Source organism: Miniopterus natalensis, chromosome 18 (genome assembly GCF_054644295.1).
Source record: "Miniopterus natalensis isolate mMinNat1 chromosome 18, mMinNat1.hap1, whole genome shotgun sequence".
Classification (NCBI taxonomy): Eukaryota; Metazoa; Chordata; class Mammalia; order Chiroptera; family Miniopteridae; genus Miniopterus; species Miniopterus natalensis.
Genome location: NC_142098.1, coordinates 3,567,501 through 3,589,793, shown reverse-complemented (window position 1 = coordinate 3,589,793; position 22,293 = coordinate 3,567,501).

Genomic DNA, 22,293 nt, shown 5'->3' with positions numbered 1-22,293 from the left:
GACTTTAGACAGAGAAAGAAAAGGAGAGGGAGAGAGAAACATTGATATGAGAGAAACACTGATGAGTTGCCACCTCTCCCCACGAGTTCCGACTGGGGTTTGAACCCCAAACCCGGGCATGTGCCCTGACTGAGAACTGAACCCACTACCCTTCAGTGCATGGGACAATGCTCAGCCAACTGAGCCACACCGGCCAGGGCGGGGTCTGCCCTGGGGGTGGACGGTGGGCGGGAGGCATGGCTGGGCGAGAACATGCTCACCTCCTTCGCAGAAGAAGCTTCTAGAGCCACTGTGGCTGTAACAGCTGAGCTCAGCGACTGGAGGGGAGCTGGACTCGGGCGGTGGGCACCTCTGGCAGCCTCTCTGTCCTCAGTAGCAATTAGGAGCCTCGAAGGGAACAGAAAGCAGAGGCAAACAATGTATGTCACCAGGAAACAGGAACACGGCGCAACCAGAATAAATAATATTTCTTCCTGGCTTTAATGAAACTCTATAGATATAAAAAGCCGGAGAAAGGGAATTTTTTTTACAGACCTTAATTATAGCAGGGTTGTTAGTAAATTTACTGAATTGCAAATGTAAAATATTCGGATGGCCTGAGTAAAACCACATATTTAAGCCTTCTAAATGAACATTTCTGTTTTTTGAGTAATTTGTACCATCTGTGTCAAAATTCTGAGTCTAAAAAAAAAGCAGTGGAACAAATGTTGGTTCCATAAAACAGTCCTAGTTCATTGTTGAAATTGTCACACATTAACATCGCAGGCCATCTGGGAAGACAAAAGCCTCTGAGCAGATTGCGAGATGATTTTATTGGTCTGGTATTAATCAGGATGGGGCATAATATTTAAGCTGAAAGGAGAGATGAGGTGAAGAACAGCCGTCCAGCCGCCCCGCTGAGCTCTACCCACCACTCGCACAGCGCGGCGTGGGCGTTTTTAAAGTCAGTTTCACGTCAGAAAATGTAAATAAGAGGCGAGGTAATATCTCCAGACTGGAAGCACACTAAGCGGAGCCTGTGTGGACGTGGGCCACCAGCTCCCCGGGAGGGAGGGCCTCACAGAACTCACTGCCGTGGAGTGGATGGGGTTCCCTTTATCACAGGCCCCCAGTTTGGATGGTGCAGGGGACCCCACGCCCACGACGGCCAGCAGCTCTCCTTCTCCCCAGTGTCCACTGTGAGGCCGCCGGGGCAGGACCGATGCTGCTGGGGCATCTCCTGTAGCTCCGTCCCCGTCCCTTCACACTACACTGGGGGTCCCTGAGCCAGCCGTTCCTGCGCCTGCCTGGGTGCAGCTCCCTCCGCGGAGAGCGGAGGCCCAGTGAGCCACTTCAGGGCTCCCGGCGCAGTGTCAGAGGGACAGGGTGACAGGGAGAGCAGGCAGTGGCTTCTGCTGGCCTGCGCACTGTTGGGCACAGGTGGCTCCCACGCTGGCCCAGGCCGCTTCAAACTGCCCCACCCCCACTCCGTGCCCTCTCGATCGGCATCTTCTCAGGCTCGCCACCAGCAGTCTGCGGGCGCAGGGCCGTCTGAATCCGTCAGAGTCCAGCCAAAAGCTGCACAGCAGGCAGTGCCACCGTCTGCCCTCAGCCCTCGCCGCGGAGCAACCACTCACCCCCCGGCTTCTTGTGTGACCGTCGGAAGGCTGCTTCCCAGCAACGTCCAGGGCCTGCGGCGTTGCGATCACACGCCCCTCCCAGGAATAATTATTATCCTTCCCTTTATCTTCTTTGCCTTTTTTTTATTGATTCCATCAGGTGACCTCTATGAGCATTCAAAATTAGCATCGATTGAAGACCTGTAGGGCTCATATATCTTTCCCTTAAGTTCAAGCAGAAAGTAATTGAGAACAGAGCTGTGACAGGACAGAGACCGGTGGCCAGGCAGCTCCCCTGTCTTACAGGAGGCTGTGGGGAAGCCCCTTACCTTCCCTTCCAGCATCAACGGTCATTGCCAACCCTCACTGCTCGAGGCTCCCAGGCTCACGAGGGCAGGGACCTGGCACTCGGGAACGCTCGGCCCCTGTGGGATGAAGGGATGGCTGGGTGCAAAGTGCCTGGAGTGGGGAAGGGAGGAGGCAGGTCTGAAGCAGTGTGAGCACACGAGGCAGGACGCCAGTGTCAGCGGTGGGGGAGTCAGACAATCTTTCACTAGTCAGAGGAAGGAGACCCACATCCCAGAGGTGAGGCTGGGAGGCCTTACACTTTACACACACACAGACACACACACACACACATACAGAAACACACAGGCACAGAAACACACAGACACACACAGACATACACAGATACATACATAGACTCGTACAGAAACAGACAGATACGCACAGATACACAGGCATACACATATACACACATGTACACACACATGGAATCGCACAGACACACACACACACTGCAAAGGAGAAGTACTTTAGGCCAAACACAGCCTCGGGAAGGTGGGGGTGGGGAGGGGCCTGAAAGGTGGGGCCCAGCCTCTGGCCTGCTCTTGTCACAGGGCCTGGCCAGGTAATGACGCAGGCCAGCGCTGGAATCCCCCCTTGTTAGCCGTGCTGTTAGCGTCTAATATTTTCCACTTAAGTAACAGCCGCCCAGGTGTGGCCTCCTGGTGCCTAATGGCCCAGGCACTGCCGAGGGCCATTACCCCAGCCGGCCATTAATCCCGGGAAGCACCCGGGGTCATCAGGCTCTGCGGCTCTCACCAAGCAGGACACCAGGCGGGGCGCGGGCCCCCAGCCCACACGAGGCCGGCGAGCGCGGGGAGTGCCACGTCCCTGGGCTGCAGGCCGTGTCCGCCTGGCCCGTGTGCGTGGGAGCCTGCTGCCTGCCCCCACGATGGAGCCACAGTGCAAACGGGGAAACGGGGACCCGGGCACCAGGGCCCAGGTGCTGCCCTGCGGCGGAGGGTGGCTGGGTGGCTGGGGACAAATTAATCAGAGAAGGCATCTGGGCGGCCCTGGCTCTTTCTGAGTTCAGGGAGCACATCTCTCTCCCGCCTTTGGTGAAGGGCAAGAAAGCTTGGAAAGGGACCTGCTGCACAGGGCAGAGCTGGGGTTGTGCAGACGCCGAAGGCCACGCCCACTGCCCCTGCTGCTCCTGTCGTCCCAACCAGGGCCCTCTGCGGTCCTCTTGGCTGAGGCCTCTGCTGTCCCGTGGCCTCTCTGGACTGGGGTTTTGTCCTAGTAACACACACTCTGCAGCCAGACCTCCTGGATTCAGACCTTGGCTGTGCCATTTCCTAGCGGTGTAGCCCTGGGCAATGACTTACCTCCTCCAAATCTCAGTTTTTTTTCCATAAAATGAGGAAAACAGAAGAGCTGTTGTGAGGTTTGAATACAGGAACTTGGGGGACATTTGGGCCAGGGCCAGGAGCCCAGCAAGCGCCCCATCACAGCGCCTCGTCTTCCTCGTCTGGCTCTGTGACCCCAGTCGCTGTGCTCTCTGCGTCTCCTGGCCGTTGCCCGCTAGCCGATGTGCCCACTGGGCACCCAGCCTCCTCCTCAGGGAGGCTGTGCGCTCCTGACTCACCCTCAGGCGGGAACCCCACCGGCCTCAGCGCCCAGCCCTTTGACCACCACCGGCCGCCTGCAGGGGTATCTTTGAGTCCAGGGTGCCGACCATGGACCCTCATGTGCAGCCCTCTGGCCTGCCTTGGGGAACCCTGGGCATGGTAGGTGTCTAGTCTTGCCCCTGGGGAGCCCCACGTGGCTCAGGTGCTGGGCTTCCCATGCAGACCTCCCAAGGCTGAGCCAGAGCCACCCGTGTCCCCCTGCTGATGTGCTGGAGACTCAGCGAAAACAACCTGTGCTACCATAAGGGTGAGCGGCGATGCGGGACCAGGACAGACACAGCTGGCAGAGAACTGGACCCCAGATGGAGGAATCCGAGTTGGCTAAATTTTTCCAGAACCCCTTAATTGGTCTGGCTTGTTTCTATCTTTGGTTTCAAAGACCCTGCTCCAGGCTGAGCCCACCAAGAGGCCACACCTGAGCAAGGCAGCCCCCAGGATCCTGAGGCCCTCTCTCTGCCTGAACCTCCCACATCTCACCCACAACAGTGACCGCACCTCCCTCTGGGCTCAGTGATGGGTCTTAGCCAGGGCGTCCTCTGCTCTGAAGGGCTTTCCTGAGGACCCAGAGAGCAGGGAGCAGTGTCCCCCACCCCAGGGGGCTGGCAGTGGGTGTCACCTGTGGGTGGGAAGGGGCACACCCAGAGGAATGACACCTGGCCGCACCCACCAAGAATCAACCGATATTCGGAGTAATGCGAGTGAGGCTGCACAGAAGTGTGGTATTATCAGCCCCATGCAACAGGTAAGTGGACAAACAATGCCATTAACATAGCAAATGAAGCTCACAGTGAAGGAAACAGAAATTAAATTAATAACCAGCACGGGGGACAGCTGCTTTCTCCCAATGGACCCCAGGGATTGGGGTCTCCGGGGGCACAGGAGTGAGGCAGGGAACTGTCTGGAGTGGGGGTTGAGTGGCGTGGTGGGCAGATAGTTGTCCAGGTGCTGAATGGAGGCACTTGGAGCGCCCAGGCTGAGACCCATCCCTGGGGGAGCAGATGGAGTCCCGGCGATCTGTCTGTGCTGGTGGGAGGGATGTGAGGGTTTGGGCATCAGCACCCATTCGCCCTTCTTCGAATGATGGCACCCGGACTCTCCTTTGGGACTCTGGTTCATGCAGATTTGGTGGTTTGACCCATGCGTGGGTTTAGGATGGTACCTTGTCCATGGGAATCTCAGCAGAGAATGGTGTCCCTGTCCCGTGGTCACAGCATTTGATTCAGAGATACTCAGATGATCCATGTTTGTGCCAAGAGGTAGCCCAAGGACTATTTTGCCTGGAACTTTTTGAAATGCTGTCCTGTCTGAGAGGTTGCTGAGGTGACAGGGGCATATCTGGCACTGGAGGGCCACCCTGTTGCAAGGGGCAGCTGGCTGGGGGCGGAGCCATGCAGGGATGAGGCGCTGTGGCTGGGTGGGAGTTCCTGGATCCCGCTATTCCTGAAGTTGTACCAGACCCACCCCTGAAGGCTTTAGGAACCTGAACCTCCCCACTCTCCATCCTTTTATTTATAGTTTAAATAGGGCTTGGGCCCTGGCCAGGTGGCTCAGTTAGTTGGAGAGTCATCTCATATGCCAAAAGGCTGCGGGTTCAATTCCTGGTCAGGGCACGTATCTAGGTTGCCTGTTTGGTCCCTGGTTGGGGCGCATATGGGAGGCAACTGATCAGTATTTCTCTCTTGCATCAATGTTTCTCTGTTTCTCCCTCTCTCTCTAAAAATCAATGGGAACGTTCTCAGGGAGGATATGTTGACTATTGATGTGTTATTGTGGACGGTGCGGACCCTTGTTCTCTCCTCGCTCAGGCTCTCCATCGCCGAGCCCCCAGCGCGGGGGTGAGGGGCAGGAGGTCTATCCACCCACAGGGCTCGACTCCATCCGGAAGCCTTTTGTGCTGCTACCCAGCCTCAGCTGGGTAGGTCCCTGCCTCCTGGATGCCCCCAACCCCAGGGCTTCTGGGCACAGCCCTGCTGCTTCGTGACTGGCAACTCCTGCCTCTGCTTCCCTCTGCTCTGTGGGCTCCTTGGAGAACTAGGATCCGAGCTTGTCCCTCTGTCTGCCCAGGGTCTGGTCCAGAGCAGGGTTAGCATGGACCTGCTGAGGGGAAGGAAGGGAGGAACGGAGGGGGCCCCCTGAGGGAGGACCCAGCCCTGAGGCAGACGTCTTTCCCGGGCTGAGGTCGGAGCCTCGGACCTGCCTGTGAGACACTCCTTAGGATGGGTCCGGTGAGACTCGTCAGCAACTCTAGCATGAGGCTCTCGGGGGTCACGGCTTCTCTGCGGGAGCTCTGGCCCATCTTCCCCACTCCCTCCATGTTTACCTGTTTCCTCTTTTCTAAGGGAGACCGCCGTGGCCCCCACACTGTCGGGGACGAAGCTGCTAAGGGCAGTGGGCCCGGGCGGCCTATGGAGCTGTGATTGGAGGAGAGTGTGGCATCTGGGTGGAGGGCGAAGGACTCCGCCTGGACGGTGGGAGCATGGCCAGGGCACACTTTCCGTTTCCTGGTCCCCGGCTCTCCAAAGATGCTTCTATAAACACTTCACATAGTTGCCATGCCAAGGACAATCACAGCAGACCTCGCAGACATCATGGATTCGGTTCCAGGTGACCCAGCCAGCGAGCACCGCGGCAGGCTGAGCACTGCGACAGGCGAGTCGCAGGACGTCTTTGCTTCCCAGTGCCCATCAGTTACGTTCTCACTGTACCTACCAAGTCCACTGAGCATGCAGTGGCCTCACGTCTAAAAGCCACCTGCAAACCTTAATGAAAAGAACTTCAGTGCTAGAAGATGCTGACCGTCCTGTCGCCTCCTGCGAGTTGAGTGGTGAGGGCTGTGCCTCGACGCTGATGAAGACCCAGCGTCTCTGAGTATAGAGGGGAGCCCAACCCGCAGGCTTACCTGGGCTGTTATTCCCCCCATGGGGCGTCTGCGTGCACCCACTGCCTTGCCCAGTGCGCGGGGCTCTCCTGTTAAAAGACCCTTCTCTGTCTGCCCAGCTTGGCTGCAACCCTCTGGTCAATGGTCACCAGGGTCCCAGTCTGGATGCCTCCCCATAGCAATGTCCTCTTACACAGTCCCCCTGCTCCCCCAGTCCCTGGCTGGGCCAGGAAGAAAGGAGTCAGCTTCAAAGAGTTTTAAATTCCTGTGATGATTTCCCCCCTCCCTCCCTTAGGTTCCAAATCCAGTTCTAGCTCCTGGCCAACGGGTAGAATTAAAGGATTAAGGGCTACCCAGGTCTTATCCTGATATGAAAAGATTTCAGTGAGAGGCTGGTAGTTCATCGGCCAAAGCCGTTCCTGTGGGCGGGGTGCTGGGAAAGGCTCTCTGGAGGCCGAGGCCTCGCTGTCCCACTTCTCTCTGAAGACCTCACTCCTGATGGCCAGGAGTCTACAAGCAAGGGGGCTGCGGGCTCAGCTGATGACACAGCGGGGGTGCCTCTAACGGCCGTGCAGAGCCTCACGCCAGCCCCTAGCCACTTTCCGGAGAGCCCGGGGCGCACAAACAGGCGCCGGCCCCCCGCAGAGGCACCTGAGCCTGCGAGGTGGCTGCAGTGGACAGGGCTGCTCAGATGGGCCACCTGTGGAGGAAAAGGGCTTGGCATAGAAAGGCAGAGGCAGGGGGAGTGCGTCACGGCGTGTGTGTACATTTGCCTGTGTGCACATGTGTGTGCGTGTGGACTTTCTATGCAAAGCTCAGAGAGTGGGCCTGGGCCAGATCCCAGGAGCTCAGCTGGTCGGCCGGCAGTGAAGAGTGCCAGCAGCAGGGGTCCCAGGGCCGTGCTGCTGGTGGCCTTGGCCAGGAGGTGTCCAAGAGTCAGACTGTGTGCTTGCAGGCCCTGGGAAGCTGCCTGACAAATGCTGGGAGTCTTTGGGTGGGGGCAGCCAGCGTGCCGATCTGCCAGGCGGCGGTCGCGCTTCATGGGACACAGACGTGTTCCTCTGACCGATGGAGCCTTTGCGAGGACTACGCAGGTGCAAGTTCAGATGCTAGTATTCCTGGGCCCCTCTCGTCAGCTCATCTATCTCGGTGACACTCGAGTTCCAGCCCCTCCCACATGCTTTTAAATGGTTCTCAGAACCAAGCTGACCCCCTCCTTCTGTGCTAGGCCTCCCCCCAGACCAGGGGCAGGTGCACGCTTAGCACTTCTCCCTCCTGAGGAAGCAGGAGTGTGAGTAGCTCAGTCCCTCTGGTGACCTCCAGACGTGCACCTCCACCTGCCTGTCCCTCCGGGCCCCCCTCCTCTCCTGGAAGCCCAGGACCCAGAGCCACTGCCGGTGCCTGGGGCTGGGTAAAACAGCCTAGGATTCCTACAGGGCAAATAGAAGGGCTCATTTGTATGTTGGGACCCTGGTCTGTGTCCCCTCAGAGGAGACACCAGATTAGGATGCTGTCTAAGTTTATTTTATGTAGTTGCTCTGCCCTCAAGGAGGTAGAGTGCGATAGCCACACTCTACACGGAAAGGGGGGCAACTTCACTGTGGAGAAACTTGACCCCAGCCAGGAGGCCAAGATCAGCACCAGCAGTGACAGGCCATGTTGACAGTGTCATGTGAGGAGAGGGCCTCCGCTTCTGTGGTCTTCCTCCTGGAACCCAGAACCCCATCTAACCAGGGAAAACATCAGACAAACCCAGACTGAGGCTGTTTTACAAAATATCCAACCAGTGGCCCTCACATCAGTCTAAACTGTCCTTGTCCGAGGGCCCCACAGAGACCTGACGGCCAACTGTGTGGAACGTGGTCTCCAGGAGTGTGGAACGTGGTCTCCAGGAGGGACTGAGCTACTCACACTCCTGCTTCCTCAGGAGGGAGAAGTGCTAAGCGTGCACCTGCCCCTGGTCTGGGGGGAGGCCTAGCACAGGAGTGGGTCCTGGAACAGAGAAGGGACCCTGGGTCAACACTCAGGGGACCTGGATAAACCGTGGGCTTCAGTTAATGAAGGGTGTCAACCTTGCTCGTATTTCTGTCCGAGATGCACCAGCAGCAACCCGGCTCTCCTGTAAGTATAAACCTGCTCTCAAACGGGGTTGGGTGGAAGGGGGTCAGCCTTTGATGAAGGGCCCTGCCTGGGGCTGGGGAACTTGGTGTCTTGTCCCCGGTATGGCCGTCGTCACCTATCCTCTGGGCCTCCGTCTCCCCACCCGTCAGATGGCAGCACTCATCCCTCAGCCTAACTGTGACAGCCTGTGATTTGTTCACACACCACGTGAGGTGGCTTCCAGGGCGGGCGGGGTGGGGCAGCCCTGGAAGGCCGCCTGCTCCCGCACCTTCCTCTGGTCCCTGCCCTCAGGGCCCCCGCCCCCAGGCTGCGGGAGCTCTTTCCCTGCGCACTCAGGGTGGGCCGTGAGGTGTGAGACCAGCAGCGAGCTCGAGGACTGTTTCCTGGGGACCTGGGATGAAAACTGTCACAGCCCGGGAGCTGCGCCCTGACCGCACCTCTCCCGCGCAGAGCCCCCGAGGCGGCTGCCCCTCCCCGGCCGGCTTCGGGGCCACCTGAGGCTGACCCGCTGGACGGGGCAGGGAACAGCCCGGAAACGGAGGAAAGGGGATTGTGGAGAGAACAAGGATGCACACGGCCCGGCAGAAAAAGCGGGTCGGTGGCGTAAGTTGTGGCAGCGAATGGTCCACAGAGGGTCCCCGCGGACCCTGGAGCCCGCGCAAGTGGGTGGAGGCCGGGGCGGGAGCTGTTCCGACCACCTGAGCCTCTGGGGAGCACCCCCCCCCCCGCCCTCCACCCAGGCCCGGTGGCTGATGCACCCAGGCCCCCGCGCCACTGGCCCCACCTGCCCCACCGGCCCCACCGGCCCCGAGGTGGGTCAGGCCCAGGACCCCTGGCATCTGTGCCCCTTACTCCGCTGTCCCCTCATGCCACTGTGTTTCTGTGGCCCTGGCCTCCGTGTTTCTCAGATCCCTGTAGAAACACGTGGAAGCGGCTTCGTGGTCATGTTTGGTGAGCGGAATCGTTTCTCTCTCACAAACAGAAAGAAAACAAACCCCCCCAACCCCAAACCTGATAGCTGGAAAATACTCCAGGATCAACACATTTTCATTCACTAATTAATGCAGCTAAGGGCATTTCTCATATTAGACTTATTAAAATCACTTGTATTGAAGTGTTTTGAACTCACATTTTCCGATGCTGGCGTTTTTCTAAAGTGTTCTAGTCATGCTATGCAAATGCCTACTTAAATTACCAGGGGTGTTTGTTCTCTATTTCTACTCTGTAAAACATAATTTTAATACAAGTTATTTGTGAAATGCACATTGGAAAAAGGAAAATAAGATTTGAGATGGCATTTCTATGATAATTTTATTGCAAATGTTGACCATGTTTTTGTATTTGTCTACAAAAGGTAATGCAAAGTATACGTAAGACATATTCTGGGATTTATTGTCGTATGTGACTGAATTAGTAAAGGAAAATTCGCTTCATTTTTTGAACCCGAGGCAAGGCAGTCCATCACCCCATGGAGCATGTTTTAGGGGAATGGTCGTGGCCACACAGCGGGCTGAACCCTGCGCATCCCAGAGAGAAGATGTGCCCTCACTTCGCTCTCGAACAAGATTTCCTGACACCTTCGTGCTCCCAGACACAACGTGTGAGGCAGAAACGCAGGCCTTTGTCCTGGAGAGAGGGGCTCGGCTTGAAGCAGGACGGGAATGCCGCGTGGAAGACATGGCCAGGGTTCTCGGGAGTGACATGGTGGCAAATGTGGGTGGCCAGACTCCAGGGCAAGACAGGGGCCCTAGGGAGGGTCTTGCTTTGTGGATTTATCTAAAACATGTAGTCTTTTTACTGCCAGCACCTTTTTGATACATGTGTGTATCAAATTAATAAGGGGGTTAGAGATAAAAGTTGAAGTTGAAAGAGTGAACCTTGGACTGAGGATGAAGTATTAATGCTATTTCCGAGCTTCCTGGCAGTCAAGGCAAAAAGGGAAAACATAATGACTTCAATGTTTTTTATTATCCAGTCAAAAAATACCTACAAATTGGGAGAAGAGACAGTCTCCCCCAGTCTTCCAGTCTTCGTGGAATCCACAGAGGGCCCCTCATAAGGAAAGCAGGGACACACTGAGCTCTGTCCCTGGTGGTGAGTTTATAGAGGTTGCAGAAATGCCCTTAGGGTGATTGAATTCAAGCAAGGGGTATGGTGCTCAGTCATAGGTGTTGAAGATGTTTGTGGGCTGGTGTGGGGGGCAGCCAGGATAGAGTAAGACTATATCTCCAACACCCCCATGCCGGACCTCCAGAGCAGGCATTTGCTCTCTCATGCTTGTCAACAGGACTGACACTGGGATTTTTCTCAGGCCCCCTGAATGCTGGGCTGCAGGGAGCAGGGGTGTGCTGCAGGCACATGAGCCAGTGGGGACTGTGCTCTTATTCACATTAGTCCCTTTTAGGTGTCAGGGTGTGGAAACAACTCTTATCTGTGCTGACACACCTGCCACCTGGGGCAACCCTCCCTTCATATCGTGTGAGAGACCCTGGCTGCCTGGAGAAGATGCCTTTCACGTCTCCTAAACAGACACAGCAGTTCTTGTGGGGCCTATGGGTCTGGAAGGGAGGGAACGGTGATGGCCGCCTAGGCCAGAGGATGGAGCACCTGGCAGCAGAGCCAGGGGAAGCTTCATGGGTGAGCTGGCCTACAAAGTGTGTAAGATGCTGGGTCGTGAAGACAGATAGTGGGAGGTGGAAAGGTGGAGGTGGGAAGGAGCGGGGCCAGGTGGGTGGTTGGCCTGGCATGGAGTTTAGGGAACAGGAGCCTGTCGGTGAGGATGCCAAGATGAGGCATCCTGACTCTTCCACGGGAGCAGGTTAAACTGGTTCCTGGTATCAGTCAGAAGGAGAGAGAGATTGGACGTCCAGGTGAGGCTGGCTATTTCCAGGACTATGGCTTGCTAAGCCTCCAGGACCCCCTTGCTCAGGGCATGGCCCTGGGAGGCCTCAGCGTGGGCAGCAGGAGGTGTGCCGCTCCAATTCCATCCTGGAGGTGATGAATTCTGGAGTAGAGAGACACCTTTGAAGCTGTCCGTCTCCTACTGAGTCTCCCAGTCTCTCCCCATCCATCACTGAGCTGCAGGCACACTGGCCTTTTTGCTGTTCTGTAAACTCATTCTCACCCCAGGGCCTTTGCATGTGCTGTTTTCCCTGCCACGAAGGCTTCCCCTGCTCTCCACATGCCCAGTTCCCTGGGACCACTCAGGTCTTTGCTCAGATATACCCTCCTTCATGGGGCCTCCCTGACCTGCCACTCCAAGCCCTCCCCCATCCCATCCTGGCCCTTATCACTGACTGAGGTGACCTTGCTTTTTCCTGTGTTTACTGTATGTCTCCCACCTCTGCCCCAATCAGAAAGGAAGCCCCGGGACCTAGAGACCTTGTCTACCTTGGTCACTGCTGTATCCTCAGGACTGGAACAATGCCCACCACACAGTGAGCACCCATCGGTATTTGCTGAATGAGTGACTATTTTAGGGTCCCCTCATGCAACTGGGGGGCAGACCAAGCTCCTCGTCTCACTTGGAGGTCTGGCAGGCCCAGGGTGATCTCCAGGGACCCTGCCTCCCGAGCCCCTCCCACCACTGCCGGGGGGCTTTGGCTTTGCTCTCCCTCGGGGTCCCAGCAGCAGGAAGGCAGGGGTGTTCTGGGTTTGGTTTTTGTAATTGGTTTGATATGATCATGAAAAGTATCTAAAAATTGGACAGCTGGAAATGTTTTTCCTTCCATTTATTACTTAAAACAGCCTTAGCATTTGGGATTGTTTTAAAAATCAGATTCTCTTCACTAAAAAGAAAATTAAAAAAAAAAAATACCATGAGCCGGCTCTTGCCTGTTCTTGAAGAGACCCGGCAAGGTCAGGAGAAGGGCTTGGCTGGGGGCTCAGGCTGTTCGGAGCTCCAGACCAGAGCTGAGGCGCCCGGGCGGGGCCTGGCCACTCTGCTGCACAGCGTCGGGGGAGGAGATGAATTAAGACGAGTGTATGGCACAGTCAGACACTAACCACGACAGTGAAAAAGTATCGCGAATGTTAAAATGGCCCCGGCTAAAATATACGGAGGTTAAAACACAGGGTAACTTTACAAATCACTAATAATTTCTTTGGCTTTCACTGCAATAACATTGATTTAATTCATTAGATTCCTTTCTAAATCTATATTTCAGTTTTAGAGTTGTCAGTTTCTGTTAATGACAATTTTGCCCCATCTGTTCCAACATGAAAACGAGGCTCCTCGCAGCCGACAAGATGGATCTGAGCGTAACGAAGGAGAAGCCTTAAAGGTATTTCACTCAGACGGGCCCGTGGCCTGATGCACGCTTGGGGTGCAGCTGCCCACAGACAACTTTGCGTTGACGCCCGCAGAGGGCTGCACCCCTTCCCCAGTGCCCTCTGCGCCCGCGGCACCCTCCAGTCACACGGGCCCGCCGCCTTGACGTTGGTTCACATTGGGGGGAATTTTCCAAACATCTCTGCTCCTTCCCTTTCTTTAATGACGGAGCAATAACTCAGGGTGTCAGCGGATCCGAATTCCAGCGGCTGTGATCAGAATGGAAACGAGCTGCTACGATTTGGCCACTGAAATTGTCCTGTTACAGTAAGTCATTTCTGGAAACCTGGCGAGCCTGTCTGCTGAGGGGACAGCCCGGGCTTCCAGCTCTGGAAGGGACATCCCCACCCCCCGCCCAGCCTCCGCACCCTCACACTGTCACTCTTCTGCAGGACGTGCTTCTGAAAGCAGGGGCGGGGCCGCCGGAGGGGCAGGCGTGGGCCGGGCACAGGCCTGGCAGGAACGAACCGCGTGTGAGGGCACCCGGCTGCCGGGGGAGGCGGGCCTGCCTGCTGGGGGCAACATTGCGTAACTGTCAGTCCTGGAGAAACAAATCCACCCATTAAAGAAGACACCGTGGCACGCATGACCTCAGGAGCCAGGGATTTTTAAAATGTGAAAACCTAGAAAAATATGGAGGCATTAAAACAGATATGGAACTAGGCCGGCTCCGCAAAGTTAATATTCACCATGTGTATTTACGTTCGACTCCAGCAAACGAGCCTCTGCCTTGCAGCGCGGAGAGAGGGCAGGCCGCCTCTCACGCAGGCCCACGTTACTGTGACTTACTGTTTTGCCTGGACTTCTCCGGAAAGTCTAAAGACAGTTGTGAAAATCGGACTGAAAATCCTGTGTGTGGGCCTGCCTCCTAATTTCACATAAAAATTAGTGAAACCTCTCACTTTTCACATGTCACACCTGGAGCAAATTAAAAACCAACAAAAACACTAAGGTTCTAGGCTACCTGCTCAAGTGCACAAGATATAAAACTCCCAGCACGTGCTCAGTTTGCTCAGCTTTAAATCGTGTTAGTTTAATAGTTTCTTTTCTGCTGTTTATATTAACGACACTTCCCATCTGAACGTATTGCCAAGCTGCAAAGCCATCACAACATTGCTAAGGTTGAATGAATGTAGTTGTATTCATGGTGTTTTAATAAAAAGATCTCTTTCTATTAAGCCCTCTCTCTCTCTCTCTTTTTTTTCCCCCCTGTTCTCCTAGGGTCGAGGCTGCCTGCAGTGTGTACAGAGGCCTGGGAAGTGATGTAAATTCACACAGGCTCCTCCCTGCTCAGTGAGCAAATAAATGATGCTCCCGGCCACAGAGAGCCACGGAGAGCCATGGAGCCACTCAGCTCGGGACAAGGCCATGGAGGGCTTTCTGGTAACACTTGGGGAAATGTCTTATTTGCTCCACTCAGCACACACTCCTGCCTCAGTTGGTTAGGCCCCTCCTTGTCTAGACATGCCTGGAGGGTGTGTAAATGGGCACAACCAGAGTGAGAGCAGGACCAGGGGAACCTGTCCACTCCGGGCTCTTTGAGTCACGGGCATGGGGTGTACCTGGATCATTGAAGACCCTTCCAGAGGCTCCCATGTACACCTGGTTCACCCTCCCAGGCCACCTCTCTGCTCTGGGACTGAAATATTTGCTGGGCTTGGGCACAGGCCTCATTGGAGTCTGTAGTTTGGCAAAACTGAAGTCAAACTTTCTAAAGTCTATAAAATCGATCAATTGTCAGGGTGCAGAGTGGCGAGAGGGCAAGTCACAGGCTATTCCTGGGTTATTTGGAGGAAAATTCCCCAGGAGCTAGGAGACTTTGAACTTGACGGCTCTGGACTTGGGGGCAAGGACTCCCACCATCTGGCCTGGCTCCTTCTCTGTAAACGGACGGCTTCTGAGAAGGTCTCTTGCTCTGGGATTGTCCCTCCTGGGAAATACCAGGCCTTTCATGCACGCACACCCAATGAAGTCCTAAGTGCCTACAACTATAAATACAAGTAAATGTGTCGTTGTCCCACCTTTACAGTTACCACGTAAAGTGAGGCATTTACAAGGCCTGATCAAAATAAAGACTTCACCTGTCTACCTTCCTGTCAAAGCTATTTTTAAATTTATGGGTTACTATGAAGTCTTTCAAGCAGACAGATGCAAATAAATGATATCAGCACCTGCTTGTGCAGCACCATCTTCTCAAGTCCCCGCATAGTGTCACATCCGCTCTAACGGTTCTCAGGAGCTAAGACCTGACCGTTGCCCTGAGCCTTGGGTGCCGCAGCCCAGGGACAGTGTCGCGGCTGCAGGCAGGGCGCTTGGCATTTGGGCAGAGGCGGCGAACAAGGAGCCTTCAGAGTGAAGGACACGTGTCCCCCCGGAAGGCCCAGCAACAACTGCACTTTGCAACTGCACTTTGCTCTCTCGGCAAGAGAACTGAGGTGATCGAGGGTAAAAAGGAATAAACTGCGCTGGGGACTAGGCTTCTGGATAACTGGGCCACGAGGCTCAGGACCAGGGAAATGAGTCCAGTGCCTGTGGAATAAGAGACACTCCCGCAACCCTCCCCAATGCCTTTCCTAAAGGGTTGGAAAAAGTGCCTATTTCCCCAGGGGAATGGGATTTAGAAACAATTCATCTCTGAGCATGCAGGCTGGGGGCCAGGGTGAGTCTCTTTAAGCCCTCTGGGATGAGGTCAGGCCTTTGTTAAGCAAGTAGAAAATTCCCGGATGTGAAATCTTCACCTGTTTAAGAAAATTATATAAGGTATTTCGAGCAGATTAATTCCATCTGGACCAGTTACAGTACAGAATCAGCTATGTTATGCAGATAGTTACCCTGGTGGTTGAAATCAATAACTTATTTCCCTCTGTAATAAAGGAAAGAGCGGGAATATGTTTTTATTAATTATGTACAAAGTGAAATCTTTTTTTGCAAGGCCAGGTTTCATTTCATCATGGAGCCTCCCCAGGCCAGGGTCTGGGACTGAGAGAGCCCTTCTGCAGGACGTGTAAGGCCACTGTTGGTTGGCAAGGTCGCGCGGGAGCCGAGCCTGGGCCTGCCTGGCTGGGGAAGCCCACGTGGCGATGGTGCCTGTCTGGGGGCCCGTCCCCGGCTGTTGTCCCAGGAGCACCGTATTTTTACAGCTGTTGGTCCACAGGTAGTGAGCGTCGGAGCCAGCTCTGGTTGCAGACAGCATTGATTTCACCATAACCCATGTTGACACTGAGTGCATTCTTCCGTGCCACAGGGCCGTATTTATGAGCTTTTTCTGGCCTGGTGATTGTGGCCGGGCCCTGCAGGAAAAGCACTCTTAACACCCACCTGATCCAAAGGAGAAGACTGCTGTGACCACCCGGGGAGCGGAATGCCGGACAGTGGCTATACAGCCTGTCACTCCACCTGTCAAGGCACATGCCCAGGTTGAGGGTTCGATCCTAGGTCAGAGAGTGTATTGGAGGCAACCATTTCTCTTTCACATCAATGTTTGTTTTTTTTTTTCTCTCTCTCTCCTTCCTCTCTCTAAAATCAATAAACATGTCCTCAAGTGAGAATAAAAAAAAAATATCAGCTAGGATGTGACCAGGCTGGAAGTCCCCAACCCAGCCATCCCGGCAGGCCCAGCGTGGCTGGGGTGCCCAAATGGTTATGGGCCCGTTGTTGTGATAACTTGTTGTAGCTCAGCCATGGTGACGGCATCACTGGAAAATGAGAATTACGAGTAGGAGCTAGGAGGAGGGACTGTGAGTGTCAAGTGGGCACCCGGCACACGCACAATCACTTTTTGTGGCTGAGAATGTTTTAAATTCTCCCTTGAGGACATGTTTATTGACTTTAGAGAGAGGGAGGAGAGAGAGGGAAACATTGATGATCGGTTGCCTCCAGTACGCACTCTGACCCAGGATCCGACCCTCAACCTGGGTCTGTGCCTTGCCCGGGAAATGAACCCGCAACCTTCTGGTGCCCGGGATGCGGGCTGATTTTGATTGGACCTTTTTTTGGGAAGAGTCATCCCGGGGTCTGCTCCGCTCCGAGCCGGGTGGGCTTCAGCCCTGAGTGCAGTCACAGTGACTTGGACGTGGAGATCGCCAGAGTGCCGTGGGGCTGCGCGTGCTTATTTTTGGCTCCCTGCCATTTCTTTTACGAGGTACTTGCCTTTGACAAACGGATCTCATTTATGCACAGATATCAGGCTTCTTCCTGCCTGATTATCCGGCACAGCACCGCCCTGACCCCAGTCCTACGCCTGTTTCCTGGGCGCAGGGCCACTGCTTCCTGGGCGCAGGAAGGCTCGTTGCAAACACCGCCTGCCCCTCTGTCCTGGCGGAGCAGTTCCGAGCCCAGGGCCAGGCCGCTCTTCATTAGCACAGCGCGCCCAGCAGAAACATCCCCACGGAAGGCCTGGGGTGGCTGCGGCAGGCTCGGATTTCAGGGGACGGAGCAGCCTGTCCCCCGTGCTGCCGGGAGGCCTCGGTGGCGGAGGGTCGGGTGTGCAGGGGCAGCCTCCTGGGCATGGTGGGGCTCACAGCCCAGGGTTTTCCAGGAATCACTGACATCTGAGGTCCCCTTTCCCTCCCATCCCCAGCTTGGCTCCAGGCTGCCCCCCTTCCCCTGGGACGCAGGTGGGGCCTGCAGGGGCCCCTGCGCGGCGGGCAGCAGGTGCCTCGTTAGCCTCCTTCCTCCATCGGGCCGCCCGTGGGTCCCTCCGACTGAGCCGCCAGGCGGCTTGCACCGGTTGTGGACAGCTGGGCTGCTTGGCCTTTTTATGGTGAGTGGCAGCTTCCCAAGGCTGTAACTGCATGTGCCCACGGGTGCTGCTTGGCCCTCCTGAGGGTGCCCTCCCCGGGGGTGCGCTGCCGGGCAGGACCAGCCAGCTGCTGTGTGGCAGCAGGGCAGGGGCTATGTCTCTACATAGCAACCCGTCCCCCGGAGAGTCCCAGGCCCTTTAGTCCCAAGGCTCTGACCAGCCTCCGCCACTGGCCGTCGAGAGCCACCTCCACTTGGCTCTGAGGCAGGAGGGCTCGTCACCCCTCACCCTCCGGCCCACCCTCAGCTGGACCAGTGCGGTGACCACCGGGACCTCACACCAACCCAGCATCAAACTCACCGCTAGGGCTGCTTCATAAACCTGGGACCCCTGTGCGCAGGCACATCGCCCTGGGGGACCCCACCGAACATTTACAGAGCGTCTGGGGAACACAATTAAGGGGGATTTTGCTCAGTGCAGTGGGCAGACCTACACAGCTGGAATGTGGTGCACTGACTCTGCAGAGGCATCTGGCCAGATGTGGGTGTTTATCACCTGTGCCCCAGCTTTAATGGGGTGGGGGTGGGGTGGGGCAATGCTGAGAGCCACCACCAGGGTGGCCAAGGCCAGGCTGGGCATGCGCAGTGTGGCCTCATGGCCCATGACTGGAGCAGTCACAGGGCCCTTGCTCAGGAGGCCCCCCCCCACTTTCTTCAGTGCTCTGCTCTCGTGATCCTGAAATTCTGTAAATTCTTCATCAGGAGTTGGAGGCAGAGGGTGTCAGTAGGATGTGTGTGTGTCAGGAAGTGAAATAAAACACAGGATGTTTCTTCCCGCGTCCTGGCTTCCGAATGAACCCAACGTGACGTGCAAGATGTGAAGCACTGTGTCGTCTTGGTGACGCAGCGTGAGTCAGACGCTCTGACGTTTGAATTTCAAATTGGCAAAGCATAAAGATGGGCAGTGAGATCACACTAACAATTTAAAGTTTCAGTTTTTTTAAATCCTCACCTGAGGATATGTTTTTATTGATTTTAGAGAGAGAGGGAGGGAGAGAGAGAAACATCAATGTGGGAGAGAAACTTCTGTTGCCTCCTGGATGCCCCCTCGCCCAGAGTAGAACCCACAACCTTTTGAGTGTCCAGGGCTACGCTCCAACCAACTGAGCCACCTGGTTGGGGCGAAAGTTTTAATTTATTTTTACTCAGAATGACATTAAATAGCAATTTATAAATACCATGACGAGTCGAGAGACAGAAAGTGAAGGAAAAGAAAATCTTCATATTTGAGTTCATTAAAGGCATATTTCCTGCTCTTTGAAAAAAGGCCCCGCATTTTCGTTCTTCATGGGGTCTTGCCCCCAATGCCGCTATCCCTGGGTGCTGCACCCCAACATTGGGCTTTGGCTCAGGAATTCGTGAAAGTGAGTCTCGCAGTAGCCACGTGAGATGGGAGGAGTGATGACAGTCATGCTAACTTGCCCTGTTAGCATGCGCCAGAGCCTGGCATGTCCCAAACCGTTCACATGGCTTATCCCACTTAATACTACAACCCACGGGGTAAGTACCTCATTGTGCCCATTTTACAGATGCGGACATTCAGGGTCAGAGAGGTTAGGTAATGTGGCCAAGAAGGTGCAGAGCCTGTGTTTGGAGCCCAGCTCACATCCAGCGCCAGTTTTGTCTGCCTGTGTCATCTTCTGACCAAACTGCTCCAGGTTATGGGAGGAGGGAACTGAGGCTCAAAAGGCAGCCCAAAGCCACAACGGGGCAGGGTGCCAGGCCCTGAGATCCCACACTTCCCCCTCCCCTGAGCCACAGTGCCTTGCCCAGGCTACAAACCTTTCCACTCTTCTCTGAGAAGGCCTGTCATCATTTGTCCTCGAGATCTCAGCTCTCATATTAATAACCCGGTGAGTGACTTTGCTCCAGTCCTTTTCGAGTGATGACTTGGTACCTGAAAACAGCCATCCTGTCCCTTGCTGGTCCTACTCATGCTCAGACCACAGCACACTGCACAGCTTGCTGGTGTGGAGGAACTTGGGGGGCACAGGCAACACGGACACACACAGACATTCTGCCCAGACACACAGACACACAGACAGACACACAGACACACAGACACACAGACACACAGACACACAGACACACAGACACACAGACACACAGACACACAGACACACAGACACACAGACAGACACACAGACACACAGACACACAGACAGACACACAGACACACAGACACACAGACAGACACACAGCACACACACTCGGCTTCGATGCAGCACACACGTGCAGACTGCCTGCAGACCTGCGTGCACCATGATATTAACAGGCATGCACAAATGCTGCACGGACTCACATACCTGCATACATCCTACATGCATGTGTGCACAGGCAGCCAGACATGCCCACAGAACAGATGTGAGGCCCACACCGACATGGCCCAGTAACTCAGTCACGAACCATCACGACGGGCACTGGCGTGTGCCCACCATGCACTGTGACAAAGCCCAGGGGACTGAGGGAGCCATCACCCAAGGTTTGCCAGCAGCTCTGAAGTGTGCCCTTGCAGGAACACCTATGCTGGAAGGTGTGAGGTTAGGAGACAGGGAAGTATGACAGAAAACAACCTTGGGTCACATAGAACCCCAAGTCAGGGTGGCCTATCCATCAGCAAATGTTTGTCAGCCACCAAAAGTGATTGCATGTGTGCCATGTGCCCCTTTGACTCTCATAGGCCCTTCAGTAGCTCCCCACTGCCAGGGGAATCGCACACAGCTGCAAAATGATGGCAGAGACAGGGTTGACATACACGCAGCTCACAGGGCCTGAGGCGGTCCAGGAGGGCTTCCTGCAGGGGAGGCCTTGGCCAGTGCAGAAAGCCGCTCTCCTATGCTAATCCTGCCTCTCCTTTCCTTCCTCCCCTTCACAATGACCAGCCCAGCTGGAGCTGAACTCATCATGACAGACTCTGAGATGGTTCAGAGTCATTACTTATCTCCCTGCCTCGCTATCCATCACCTACGAGGTGGGTTCCATTTTCACCCCGTCTTCTAGATGAATAAACTGAGACTCAGGAAAGTGGCCTGAGGACTGGCAGGTGGGACTACGAGTGTCTATATCCCAGTTCAGGGCTCGATGGTTCCCAGGCCCACCCTCATAGGCACCCACATTTTCCTGTGAGGCTGGAGGCACTGTTTGGGCTCCCCACTTGGAGAAATGGGTGCAGAGCTGGCTCCATGTGTGAGAGGGGTACAGACACTGGGATGGGCTGTGTGAGAGGCAGGAACCCTGGCCCTACATGCACTGGGTGTGCGACCATGGCAGGTCCTTCCTGTGTCTGGGTCTTAGAACCATGTGTGTGAAATGGTACTAGGATTCCATGAAATCAGGCGTGAAAAGAGCTTTGCACACAGGCTGCACCATAGTAAGTGTCCAGCAAATGTTAGGGCACCATTACTGTTGTCGTGATAACTTGTTGTAGCTTAGCCACGGTGATAGCATTGCTGGAAAATGAGAATTACAAGTAGGTGCTAGGAGGAGGGATGAGGTAACTGGTTTTGAACCCTGAGAGCACCCGACCTCAGTGGTCATTGTGAATATGCTGGCCCCCAAGGTCAGCCACCCCACTGAGCTCCAGACCCACCTTTCCCGTTGCCCCACGCCCCAGCCCTCCTGGTAGGATTCGGCCTGGGCCGGGAGTGACATGGGTTCTTGCTGAGACATGGATCTCAACCCCTCTGGGTGCCAGGTTTGTCCCACGTAAAATGAGACTAACAGCGTCCACTTGGAGATGGTTTCTGGAATTTATATGAAAGAGAAGTGCATATGAAAGGGGAATTGGGGGCAGCAAGAGCCTTCTAGGGTAGATTCCTCTGCAGACAGCGCCCCCTGCTGTAGAGGAGGACTCCAGGGACCTGTGGGGCCCACAGCTCAGGAAAACCCCCTGCTTTCCGGCCCTGGGAGGTGGCATTCGGCATCCAGTTTCCATGGAGAAAATTCCAGTCCCTGACATTTTGCAACCCGTTTGATCTAATTTATAAACTTTATCATTTTGGACAATTTTGTCATTTGGGTGAGGGAGTCACCTGTGCACAGAGCTGCTAATAAAGTCCCTTGTTTTGAGTGGCCCTGACTTAGTTCAAGTCCTGATATATACTGTGTGAATCTGTGCATATGCATGTCTGTGTGCACCCGCAACATGTGCATGTCCGTCCATGTATGTTGGTGGAGGGTGGACGGAAGAGCCTGGGGTGGCCTCATCTGCTTCCCTTAGTCTGTCATAGAGCCACGTACCTGTGTGGGGAGGGCTGTGGATCTTCCTCCCTGACCTTTGTGGACATAAAACCAATCTGTTATCATTTACCTGTTGAGTAGGGGAGAGAACCAGATGAATATTCTTTGCCTTTTATGCATTAAAAGAACAAGTTATTGGCGTTTTCCCAGTTCTGAGCTTAAAAACCACTCAACTCCCCCACCCCACCCCCCAACTCCTGGAGGCAGAGGAAAGGAAAATGCTTCATATTTGAGTTCATTAAAAGCATTTTTCCTACTCTTTGAAAAAGGGCCCCACATTTTTATTCGTCATGGGGTCTTGTCCCCATGCTGATGTCCCTGGGTGTGGGGCCCCAACATTGGGCTTTGGCTCAG